General features: G+C 42.5%; 1 protein-coding gene across 1 annotated transcript in view; it reads left to right on the top strand.

Annotated features, from left to right (window-relative positions):
- Positions 1–9,955: 9,955 nt before the first annotated feature.
- The window catches only part of TSHR (thyroid stimulating hormone receptor), a gene marked incomplete in the record, with an annotated part of 72,392 nt that continues 68,640 nt past the window's right edge, over positions 9,956–13,707 (top strand). Inside the window, 2 exon segments of the mRNA XM_034768734.1 lie at positions 9,956–10,024; positions 12,563–12,640.

Raw genomic sequence — 13,707 nt, 5'->3', positions numbered from 1 at the left:
AACTCCTCCTGGTGATAAAGTACCTATCTTGAATAGGCACCTTTAACGATCTCTTTCCATCTTCCAGCAATTTGGGTTGCCCACTAGCACACTGGGGAAAGACTATAGTCAGGCCCATCCATTTTTCCACCTGTGTTTACAGTGTCAGCTCCTGCTGTGAACAGTAATTGAGCTGAAAGCTGATGGCTGAGTAAAGATCTGGTGATAAATAACAGAGTTTCTCTTCTGTGATTACCCAAATCAATCAATTGACCATTTCCTGAAACTGGGTACCTAATTAGTAAGGAAATGTACATCTTGTATATGTGCTTTAAAGATTGTCACGGAGTTAGTGTGCGTCCTTATTTTGTAACAAATTACAATCATGGTTGTTGTAAAAGAGCTTTAAAACTGAACAAGTTACAGTTGTTAACTAAAAATTTAGAACACTGTACATGTATCTACCATGGTGTCTAGGTTCAAGTTCGGGTGCATAAAAACATAAAACAGACCAAGTGTACAAGCCTCTTGAACTGCCATCAGCTGTACAGTCTGTCATAAATGTCAGATATTTAGGAAAAAGAATGAGGAATACTTGTGGCACCCTAGAGACTAACAAATTTATTTAAGCATAAGCTTTCGTGGGCTAAAACCCACTTCATCGGATGCATGCAGTGGAAAATACAGTAGGAAGATATATATACACATAGAACATGAAAAAATGGGTGTTGTCATACCAACTATAACGAGAGTAATCAATTAAGGTGGGCTGTTATCAGCAGGAGAAAAAAAACTTTTGTAGTGATAATCAGGATGGCCCATTTCCAACAGTTGACAAGAAAGTGTGAGTAACAGTAGGGGAAAAATATTAGCATGGGGAAGTAGTTTTTACTTTGTGTAATGACCCATCCGCTCGTAGTCTTTATTCAAGCCTAATTTAACGGTGGCCAGTTTGCAAATTAATTCCAATTCTGCAGTTTCTCGTTGGAGTCTGTTTTTGAAGTTTTTTTAGCAGTGTTAGATCCTGAGTCTAATATAATTTGTGGGGAAATAGGTTAAAAAGGGTGGGCTACTATAGATCCATTGAGAAGAAGACCTTGGTGAATTGGCATGTAAGTGACTGAATTGTCTTATGCTTTAGTTTTGGATCCCCACCTCCCTCCTCTAATGTGTTAATAACCAGTTAGCACAAGTGAGGCCCTATTCTCAAGGACTCTTAAGCCTTGGCTACACATGCGGATTAACAGCGCTGCTGCGGCAGCACTGTGAAGTGCGAGTGTAGTCGCGCCGCCAGCGCTGCGACAGCTCTCTCGCAGCGCTGCAAGTACTCCACCTCTCCAAGGGGAATAGCTTGCAGCGCTGCGAGCGAGCATGCAGCGCTGCAGGCGCTGATTACAATGGCGCTTTACAGCGCTGCACTCGCTGCGCTTGGGGGGGTGCGTATTCACACCTCTGAGTGCAGCAAGTTGCAGCGCTGTACAGTGCCAGTGTAGCCAAGGCCTTAGTCAAAACTCTAAACAAAGATACCTTCCCAAGATACTGATTAGGTATAAGTGTTATTTTCTGTTGTAGCTATGTGATTTGATTTTGAAAATTTGTCATATTTTAAATCAAGATTGGATGTTTTTCTAAAAGATATGCTCTAGGAAATATTTTGGGGGAAGTTTTGTGGCCTGTTACACAGGAGATCAGATTAGGTTATCACAATGGTCCCTTCTGGCCTTGCAATCTATATCAATGAATGGCTATATCAATCAATTTCCTAGTCTGTTTGCCAAATCATAGTCCAATACTATTTTTGTCTTATATCCTACACTCTTAGTTGTTGTTGTTAGGATATTTAATAAAACTCTAAGACTAAATTCAACTCAAGTCCTTTTCTTTAGTTAAGCAATCAAAATTAAAAGAGCCCTGAGAAAGGTGGAACAGTAATCAGTTAAGCAGTTGCTTAACTAATTGTATTTTATACCCTATCTTTCTTACATTATGATGTAGGTAATAACAGCATGAGAAATTATGAGGCTTAATGTTTGTAAAGCTCTTTGAATATGAAAACAAATGCTAAATTATTTTTGTGGTAATATTTATTCGCAGTTTACTGAGAGTAAACTACAGCATGGAGGTTTAAGTAACTTTGCAGGATGCCACAGCATGTTACAGACAGAACCAAAAATAGAATGATGGTGTCCAAACTTCCAGTCCTGCCACAGTGGAGATGCTTCCTCCTGCATACTTATTAACTCAGATGTTTTAAGTTTTCTATAGATTAATTTTTATTATTATACTTACTAAATTTAAATGAGAAGGTGGAAACTAATTGAGAGTGTTAACAAAAGAAACTTTGGCACTCACAGGCCCCTAAAATGGCCTCGCATGAAATTAAATCCTATTTTATAATCTTCGTTTTCTTTTTTTTCCCTCCATATCCAAAACTAAAAATTTCAACCCATTACCCAACCGTCCAAGACACGCAAACCTCCTCCCAAGCTGCCTTTGATTTTGAACATTATTTGCTTTATTAAACACATTTCAATAGCTTTATTGACTTTTCCTGATAAAATCAATGTGTGCAGAAGGCCAAAGCCCTGTGCTTTCTCCCCATTACTTAAGCTTATTAGTATCCAAAACCAAATCTGTCCAGATGCTGCTGCTGTAATGTAACATTGCACACCAAACATGCTCACCTCCATTGCGTGATGTCAATTTGTTGTATTACTGGGATGCAGTCCAGTGAAGAGGTCAGCACAGGAGTTATGTTTCTCTGAAAGTTCACTTTAGTATTATGCTGTTTTGTTTATGTTAAATTTCAAATATGAACATAATTTTTTTTGCTAATATGCTAATTTGTATCTATTTTTTAACAGAGAAATTCGCAATGCTAGAAATCTACATTACATAGATCCAGATGCCTTTAAGATCCTCCCACTGTTAAAATACCTGTAAGTACTGGGCACTTAATTTTCAGAGATTATTCTCAGTGTAGATGTTGCCCTACTACAGTGTAACTATTTCTTTTTCCCTTCAGAGCTGGATGGAAAATGGATATTCCGTTTTCTTTTAATGTAAGCATTCAACTAAACTAAGGCCAGTTATAGGCTCTGCAAGCAAGAAAAGAGCTGCAAGCTGTTGTATTAGGGAGTCCCAGGAATGCCTTATGCCCTTTTGGTCCTGTTTCTGAAGTAGGAGGTTGGGTCAGGCTAGAATTAGGCCAAGACTCTGGATCTCATTAGCCTCAAAAGCCCAGCCCTCATCCCAGAACCTGGATAGCTAATTCTTTGGTACATTATTCATTACAATACATGTATTCATTTTTCATATTTACTTTTTTCATTACAGTAATTACACCAGAATAAACTTGGACTGCTCTTGCTGAAAGGGGTAGATACCCACACTTAATCAGGACCTCGATTTGACATCTCATCCACAAAACCTACGGGGGGGAGAGGGGGGAGGGAAGGCATTTGCAAAAGTGTTTTAAAGGTGCCATGAAGGAGGGGTAGGGAACTTAGTTTGGGCTTTTTATTCCTTTTACTTGCTGCTTGTTCTATACTTTCAGTAATATCAATGAAGTCAAATATAGCATCACAAATTATTGGATATGAATTACTGAGTGAAATTTTGTGGGCTGTGTTATGTAGATTATTAGAATGGTCCCTTCTAGGAATTGTGACAGAATGGTAAAGGCCCTTTTCCTCCCATGAGCTGAAAAGGGGTTACTTCAGGTCAACTAAGGACATGTGCATGGGCATGGACTTTCCAAAGTGTCGGGGGTGCTTGACCACTGGCTCTTCCCCGGGCCCCGCCCCCACTCCACCCCTTCCTCCAAGGCCCCACCTACACCGCTCCCCACCTCTTCCCGCTCCTACTCCACCCATGCCCCGCCTCTTCCTGCCCAGTTCCATCCCCTTCCACCACGTCCTTACTCCTCCCCCCCAGCCTCCTGCATGTTGTGAAACAGCTGATTGCAGCGTGCAGAAGGCATGGGGAGAGCGGGGGAAGCGCTGATTCATGGGGCCTGCCGGCAGGCGGGACACACTGGGGGATGGGGGATAGCTGATAAGGGAGCTGCCAGTGGGTGCTCAGCACCCACCATTTTTGCCCCGTGGATGCTCCAGCCTCGGAGCACCCACAGCTTCGGCGCCTATGTGTGAATCCGATTAAGGGCTGCCTGTGACCTTTAAAAACACCTCTTCTGGTGAGGGAGATGTGGGAAAAGAGAAGAGATAAGCTGCAGCAGGAAAAAAGGTTTCTCCTGGGTAGAAGGCTGCTCTTCTCCCTATAGGGGAAGCAATCAACCAAATTCCTGTTTGGGGAAGGACTGGCACCCTGGAGCCAGCATAATGCGGCAACACCCCCGAGAGGTGTTATGAATCTGTGTTATGAATTTGTTTCTTTGTTTGGCTGAAGAGTACTGCTTGGGCCCACCCTGAGGCCCATCTTGTACAATATTTAAAAATAAAACTTGAGTGAGGAATAAAAACTATCCAGAGTGAGACTGACTTATGACAGGCACCCCTACTGCTAGAGGGGGAAATGCTGAACCTGGTGAAGCAAAGGAAGTGTGTTGCCACAGAATCTGTAGGAAAGATGGAGAAGAGGGATACTGTAAAAAAGACTGCTGCTTACTGAGCACCCCCTGCTGGCCAGGGGTACCTCTTTAAGTTTTTCACCTCTGATTTTTACTTTCTTCAGGGCCGTTTAAGAACTCACAGGGATTTTCTTTTGTTAACACTACCCCTCTTGGCACCAGTTTAATGCCAGCAACAGTTTACAAGAACCCAGAGTCCCAAACGGAAGTCCAACAACACAAAGAAAGCAACAAAGAGTCCTGTGGCACCTTAAAGAGTAACAGATGTATTGGAACATAAGCTTTCGTGGGTGAATGCCCACTTCGTCGGACATGCGTCTGACGAAGTGGGCATTCACCCACGAAAGCTTATGCTCCAATACATCTGTTAGTCTTTAAGGTGCCACAAGACTCTTTGTTGCTTTTTACAGATCCAGACTAACACGGCTACCCCTCTGATACTTAACACAAAGAAAGTCCATACTTAACTCTGGCATTTTCTTTCACCCTCAGGGCTCTTCTTCCATCCCAGTCTGACCTCTCAGCTCTCTCTCACTGAGGCTCTGATATCCAGTCCCAAACACAGTCAGGTTTCTTACTCCCTAGGGGCTTCCTGCTTACTGGGCTTTATCCTCCAAACTCCCTGGTGTAATGATCCTACAAGAGTCATCTTCTTTCCTCCCGCTAGAGTCCATCAGCATGACTTGGGATCCCCCTTTACTGCAGCCACCTTCCATTTTTTATAGGGAATTTCCTGATTCCCCTCAGATCTCATTCTGTAATCAGGATTAGCTTGACCCTAGTCTCTCCAGCCCACTGTTACAGATACAATACAGATACAACAGAAATATGTACAGTTTTTACTTTAATTATATATATGTTTACATATAATAATGCACATTAACTACAGCTGACAAGTTCATCATTAGGCCCCAATTTGCTGTAAGTTCTATGACAGAAATGGGTCTGGAGGAGTTCTCCTCCATTTGTCCATAGAGTCTTCAAAAAAAAAACAAAGAAGAAGAAGCAGGGTAGACAAGATCCAAAATTACAATGAAAAAATATCAACAAAAAATCTTAGTGATTTTGAGCAGGGGATTGGGGGCATAGGAAGGCAGGGACCATGAATTTCCAGCCTTTGTTTATATTCATAGATTCATAGATTCTAAGACTGGAAGGGACCTCGAGAGGTCATTGAGTCCAGTCCCCTGCCTGCATGGCAGGACCAAATACTGTCTAGACCATCCCTTATAGACATTTATCTAACCTACTCTTAAATATCTCCAGAGACGGAGATTCCACAACCTCCCTAGGCAATTTATTCCAGTGTTTAACCACCCTGACAGTTAGAAACTTTTTCCTAATGTCCAACCTAGACCTCCCTTGCTGCAGTTTAAACCCATTGCTTCTTGTTCTATCCTTAGAATCTAAGGTGAACAAGTTTTCTCCCTCCTCCTTATGACACCCTTTTAAATACCTGAAAACTGCTATCATGTCCCCTCTCAGTCTTCTCTTTTCCAAACTAAACAAACCCAATTCTTTCAGCCTTCCTTCATAGGTCATGTTCTCAAGACCTTTAATCATTCTTGTTGCTCTTCTCTGGACCCTTTCCAATTTCTCCACATCTTTTTGGAAATGCGGTGCCCAGAACTGGACACAATACTCCAGCTGAGTCCTAACCAGAGCAGAGTAGAGCGGAAGAATGACTTCTCGTGTCTTGCTCACAACACACCTGTTAATACATCCCAGAATCATGTTTGCTTTTTCTGCAACAGCATCACACTGTTGACTCATATTTAGCTTGTGGTCCACTATAACCCCTAGATCCCTTTCTGCCGTACTCCTTCCTAGACAGTCTCTTCCCATTCTGTATGTGTGAAACTGATTTTTTCTTCCTAAGTGGAGCACTTTGCATTTGTCTTTGTTAAACTTCATCCTGTTTAACTCAGACCATTTCTCCAATTTGTCCAGATCATTTTGAATTATGACCCTGTCCTCCAAAGCAGTTGCAATCCCTCCCAGTTTAGTATCATCCGCAAACTTAATAAGCGTACTTTCTATGCCAATATCTAAGTTGTTGATGAAGATATTGAACAGAGCCGGTCCCAAAACAGACCCCTGCGGTACCCCACTCGTTATGCCTTTCCAGCAGGATTGGGAACCATTAATAACAACTCTCTGAGTACAGTTATCCAGCCAGTTATGCACCCACCTTATAAGTAGCCCCATCTAAATTGTATTTGCCTAGTTTATCGATAAGAATATCATGCGAGACCGTATCAAATGCTTTACTAAAGTCTAGGTATACCACATCCACGGCTTCACCCTTATCCACAAGGCTCATTATCCTATCAAAGAAAGCTATCAGATTGGTTTGACATGATTTGTTTTTCACAAATCCATGCTGGCTGTTCCCTATCACCTTACCACCTTCCAAGTGTTTGCAGATGATTTCCTTAATTACTTGCTCCATTATTTTCCCTGGCACAGAAGTTAAACTAACTGGTCTGTAGTTTCCTGGGTTGTTTTTATTTCCCTTTTTATAGATGGGCACTATATTTGCCCTTTTCCAGTCTTCTGGAATCTCTCCCATCTCCCATGATTTTCCAAAGATAATAGCTAGAGGCTCAGATACCTCCTCTATTAGCTCCTTTAGTATTCTAGGATGCATTTCATCAGGCCCTGGTGACTTGCAGGCATCTAACTTTTCTAAGTGATTTTTAACTTGTTCTTTTTTTATTTTATCTGCTAAACCTACTCTCTTCCCAATAGCATTCACTATGTTAGGCATTCCTTCAGACTTCTCGGTGAAGACCGAAACAAGGAAGTCATTAAGCATCTCTGCCATTTCCAAGTTTTCAGTTACTGTTTCTCCCTCTTCACTAAGCAGTGGGCCTACCCTGTCTTTGGTCTTCCTCTTGCTTCTAATGTATTGATAAAAAGTCTTCTTGTTTCCCTTTATTCCTGTAGCTAGTTTGAGCTCATTTTGTGCCTTTGCCTTTCTAATCTTGCCCCTGCATTCCTGTGTTGTTTGCCTATATTCATCCTTTGTAATCTGTCCTAGTTTCCATTTTTTATATGACTCCTTTTTATTTTTTAGATCATGCAAGATCTCGTGGTTAAGTCAAGGTGGTCTTTTGCCACATTTTCTATCTTTCCTAACCAGCGGAATAGCTTGCTTTTGGGCCCTTAAAGCCATAAAACATAAAGCTATAAAAATGGACACAAACACAATTTTGTCTCCATTGCAGGTCACCTTTATGCTGAGAGTAGTGTTTTCTTGTAATTACTTTCTCTCTCAAAGGGATCAGTGCTAAAATAAATAACTGCATTTCTGTAAAGTTGGGGCAGACCTGGAAGACTAGATCTGTTTCCTTCATAGCAGAACTTGAACAACAAATCTTAGCCACAATGAATGGCAGAGTTCTTATTGTCACCAGCTTATTATCTGGAGCAGATTACATAATTCAGGCAAAGAAAACATATAGGACATATTTTTCCTTCCATAGGCTGGGGAAGGGGAGAGTGTGTGCAGTTTAAAGATCACACCGTTTATGTAATTCAAAGATTCTTTCCTAGGGCCTCCTTGGATAATGAAAGGCTGCCTTGTTGTTTCATTCTTTGTTTTACAGTAGTGCCTACAATGAGTTAGGTGATCTTCAAACATAGTGAGCCCTTCAGAGGTCTCACTCTCAGAAGACAAATGACAAATAATAGGAGGGAGAAGGAAAAAAAACATGCAAAAATAAATATTAACTACTCATTAAGGATGTTACCTGGGGACACCAAGTGACATTAACTAAAGGCACGGGGAAGCTTTGAAACAAAGCATTTTGATGGGAAATGAATACAAACATCTGTTGCTTGCTCTCCCACGCCTTCACTCACTTTCACCAGGCTGGGCAGGGGGTTGGAGTGCGGGAGGGGGTGCAGGTTCTGGGCTGGGGGTGGGGCTGAGGGATTTGGAGTGTGGGAGGGGGCTTTGGGCTGGGGCAGGGGGTTGCAGGGCTGGAGGGGCTGTGGGGTGCAGGCTCTGGGAGGGAGTTTGGGTGCGGGAGAGGGCTCAGGGCTGGGGCAGAGGGTTGAGGTGTGGGAGGGGGTGAGGGGTGCAGACTCCGTCTGGGCGGCACTTACCTTGGGCAGCTCCTGGAAGTGGCCGGCATATCCGGATCCTAGGATCAAGGACGATCAGGGGGCTCCAATGGGAGCTGCAGAGTCAGCGCTAAGGGCAGAGTGTGGGGGCAGTACGCGAAGACCCCCTGGCTGCCTCTTCGCCTAGGAGCCAGACGTTCCAGCTACTTCTGGGAGCCACGCAGAGCCAGGACAGGTAGGGAGCCTGCCTTAGCCCTGCTGACTGGACTTTAGCCTATTAAAATCTCCCGGATTGCCTTTAATAGTCACCGGGAGATTGAGGCCGATTCCAGGAGACTCCCAGCCAATCCGGGAGGGTTGTCAACCCTAGTTCTGAGACTTCGCTTATTTACTCTGGGGCTGGTCCTGGCCCCCAGCAAAGCCCAAAATACCAGGAGGTGCAAATGAGGCCAACAGTCAAATTTATTCTTCCTTCCCTTACCTGCCATTTTCTTGCACTGACTACATGTCAGCTGGAACAGAGATTTGGGCCCTCTGTTCTCCATCTCCAAGAGCCCTATCTCTCTTCATCTCTTTCTGAATGTTGACCCATCTTTTTGCTTTCAGAACACACACTCACTTTCTCTCCCTCCTGTGTGTCTGTGCCCCTGTCATACTGTCCCAAAAGCTTGAAGATCCTACTCTTTGATCCTTTTCTCCACTCCTTTTTTCTTTCTACCCTCACAAGCTCACTCCCCCTGTTTGCTCCAAATCTCCACCTTGCCTTTCCTTCTAAAGACTTTCTAACTTTCTCAACATCTTCCTGACATTGACAGTCTTACTGCTGTATTAGAGCTTAATCATGCAGCCATTGGAGTCAATGGCAACACTCCTATTGACTTCAGTGGGAGTAGGTTTGTGCCCTTAGCACCCCAACTCTACCCAGTTGCTAAAAGTGCTTCTTGACACTCCCATGGAGAATTGGAAGGAGATGGCATGGAACTTTTTTAATGCTGATGCTGCCAAATAAAGGAAAGGAGCTACATAGTAAGTGGCTTAATTCAAACCTGTGTAATCACAGTCTTGGTAGTTAGAGGTGGAAAAGACTTTGCAGAATATCTCCCTAAAACCCCACACTGATTTATGATGTGTTCTTCATAGCCCTACATTTGAGTACAAAGAGTTCATAGGTGAGTTGACAATCAGTGGAGAGTATAAAATAACCATGTTCCATCCAGCTCTGTGTAATGGTCTGAACCTATAGCATCTTTTTTGAGTAGTGATTCATTAAATTTAATTCTTTCTCTTTTTCTATTTTGTCCTCTGTTTTAGTGGAATTTTCAACACTGGAATTACGATATTTCCTGACCTCACCAAAATCTATTCAGCTGATGTGAACTTTTTACTGTAAGTGTTTGCCCTGCAGATCTGGTTAGAACAGTGCTACAGTCAAGTCTCAAACAATTCTAAAGTGGAGGCTCCCACTTTAGAGAGAGGTGCCAAATAATTGCCAGAAAGAAGTATCTTAGCAATCCAGCAAGAACAGTCTCCCTCCATTGTTATCTCTGTTCTTCTGGTCCAGAACCCACAAAATGCAAGAGCTGGAGATATGGAAAACACAAAGGGAAAACGTTAACTGAACACATGCAAACCACTAAATAAATAAATAAAAATAGCAGTATGGCCTCAGTTCACATTCTGAGTGAAGTTTTTAGTGCAAGGAGTTTATCCACATTCACATTCTAATTTAGAAAAAGGACAAGATGTTTTTAAAAAGCAAACAAACAAAGCTAGGAAAAATGGTAATGGAACTTGTAAGTTCCTTGTTCTGAAGCAGTTTGGTTTCATGTCTTCTAATGGCAGCAGTCCTTAACTCCGGTTTTTCTGGTGGCAGGTGTCCTAAACCAAGGTCTGCTGTCTTTTCTGGAATTATTCCTCTTGCTAAGCTAAGGTGCTGTTGGTTGTTGCCAGCATTCTGGGATGCTTTATTTGAAAGTGAAGGTCCACTTTGAAAAGTGACTTTTAAAAGTGATGCCATGGATCCCATGTTTATAATTCTCAGAGACTTTGGATAAAATTTGCTCAGGTTAGAAGTAAAAAGATGTTTTTTTCCATCTGACAGCCCTGCATATTCAACTGAGCATATTCTTTCTGGTTCATGCATCACTACCATCAAGAAAAATTCTGCATTTGGAACTTAATAAACAATTTTGTAGATGATGAACCAGATGGAATTGAATCTAGCTCACTCTTCTGTACCTATGTTGGTTCTGCAGGTCTAGCAGGAATTTATTAAAATAAATGTGTAATGTTTTTTAAAGTAGGCAGATTCAGCAAGAACACACAGGGTTCATCTTCTCTAAAGAGTTGCCAATTGTACCATAACTCAATATTATAGTCTTGCTAAATGAAACAATTGATGTTAAATATAATTTATTCTCTGAAGAGAAGATGAGAGGAGCACATTTGTTGGGTAAAAGATGTCACTTTTACTTAGTCAGTTTTCTGATTCTAATAGCAGTTAATTGACACTATACAAAGAACAGAAACATTTTACTGCATGTGTTCCTGCGTCACAATTTTAAAGATTCATAATTGTAAAAGGACTGAAAATCTTTTCTTCAAACTTGGCTTGAATGTTGGAAAGGTCTAAAATTGAGCTAAGATTGCAGTTTTTACTGTTAGCCATTTTTGAGTCACAGATTTTCTGATTGAGACCTCTCTGTGGGTAAAACATATTTTAGATCCATGCTGGTATAACTCAAAACCAGCTGAACCAATTTTAAACAAATTTTATAATAAGAAAGAGGGGGAATCACTTTTGGGGCTGAGATCAGGCATGGAAAATTTCAGCCCCAAAATATTGTGTGAGAAAATTATTACCAATGGAAAAAGTTTGGAATGAAGATGGTAGTGATAAAAGTTGAATTTTAGCATCTTGTAGCATGTATTTATACCTCAAGGGGTAATGAAACAGATCCTGACACATACAGTGGAATGGACTATACCAGGGTTTCTCAGCCTATGGGGAATGACTCTCAAGTGGGTCATGATGAGATGTCCATTGGAGCACACCATCTACCAGCTGAAGAAAATCAAAACCTGCAGAATCTTGAGATAGCTAGAACCCAGTGGGAGCCATGGAAAAGTAGAGAAGGAACAATTAGTTCCCTTACTTCTTCCCATCGTATCACCACCCTGTTCACTCCTGCCGTCAAACCCAGTCATGGTGAAACTATACCCTTTCCCACATTCTTCCTCCCCTCCCTGCCCCAACAGCACTTAGCTCTGAGACAGGAGAGTTGTGGAGGTGGTAGTTGCAAAGGATTTGGGGATGTGGTGGGCTGTGGGACAATTACAGGGCCATTAAGTTGAGATGTACCATTGGTCTAGAGGTCCTTTCCAGCTGCTAGGATTCTGTGCAATTCAGGGTTAACTGTTCATCCTTTCCTTTGTACTAGGTGTAGTTCAGACACATAGGAAGACAGTCTTTATCTTAAACAGCTTAGTCTATTTGTGATCTTTTCTTTCATGGTATTCTTCACCAAAATTAGAATTTTATCTTTAACTTTACTTGGGATAAATTAGTTAACATTGTGGTGATTGTTGTTATTTACTTATCTGCTAATTCCCTAGCTTGTGAAAGGAGCAATCTGTCTGTGCTATTATTCAAAAGAACCACACAGGCTGGGCACACATTAGCCAATAATGTAAACCCCATCTATTTTATTCAAGCAAATTAATGGTACAAGTATTCTGGATACCTACACTTTTTAGGTGGCTGAAGCATTTTAGTCTTCCAGCACATCTGGAACATATAACTTGTGGAACTGTACCCTTTGTTTATGTATTTTTTGCATTTTATTGTGCTGTATGTCAGAGAATCATTAACAATGTTATGCAGATGTTTTATTGCAGTGTTAAGCCTTTTGTCTTCTTTTGCAGTGAAATTGCAGATAATCCTTACGTGACTTCAGTGCCTGCAAATGCGTTCCATGGGCTGTGTAATGAATCCCTTACACTGTAAGTCCTACCAGTTTAACTCACATGACTGTTATATTCCCTGTGTCTCAAAATCACTGTTGTTGTAGGAGCAGCAGTGATCTGTATGCTCTGTAAAACCTGCATGCTCAAAAGGTCTGTTACACACACACACACACACACCCCCCTTGTCTCCTCTCTCTTTTTGAATACCTGTGAAGTGGCTTTCCCCCACCCCTCCCTCCTGGAATGCCTGTGGGATGATGAATGGGCTGCTTAAACAGCTGGAAGATCAGAAGAACTCCTAGATAGACAAGATGTCTGGGACTCCAGTTAGGCAGCACTCACACACCCAATTCATGGACACTGAATGGACACTAGCTGAGGTGGAGTGTGACCAACCAGACGCAGCCAAGTCATCTCTAGTCGCAGGCCATGAGGAGCAGGTCCTTAAAAGGGGAAGGGACCATGTGCTCAGGAGTGCACTCACAAGCTTGTACCTCCCGTGAAAGCCCTTTGCCTGGACCGCCTGGCCAGTGGTTCGCTGCGTTGCATTCCATCGTGCCTCGGGAAGACATGCCTTCATCACACCATCCATCACTGTGCTGTGGGACACTTACCTTAAAGGATCCTGACATCTCCAGTGCTGTGCCTGTCCTGGGAGCATGAGTATGCGAGTGTGAATGTGACACCCCCCCCACACTTCTTTTGAGCTTAGCTATCAATATAATAAACATGCTGCTTTCTGCCAAACTGGTGGGTCATTAGTCCTCCCTAAGCTTACTAGCTGACCCAATTTCGGGTAACATTAATGGTGGAGAATGCAGGCAGCTTAGTGGAGGATTTGACCCAAGAGTAGGGGTCCCCTGGTGCCCCCACACCTGGTCTCTTGGGTGGGTCCGACTCAAGCCTGTGTAAAAAGTGGTAGGCTAGCAACCCACTGCAGGGAGAAAAGGACGCCACTGTTGAGTGCCGGTGTAGGGCAAGGGAGAGAGTTAGGTGTAAACCCCCTGGTTCCCCCTAATAGCTTCTTGAGCGGGTCTGGCTCGAGCCTGTGTAAATGGTGGTAGGCTAACAACCCACCGCAGGAAGAAAAGGACACCAATGCT

Source organism: Trachemys scripta, chromosome 4, assembly GCF_013100865.1.
Source record: "Trachemys scripta elegans isolate TJP31775 chromosome 4, CAS_Tse_1.0, whole genome shotgun sequence".
NCBI lineage: Eukaryota > Metazoa > Chordata > Testudines > Emydidae > Trachemys > Trachemys scripta.
Note: the sequence above shows the minus strand (reverse complement) of the source record. Positions and strands in the feature narration are given on the sequence as shown.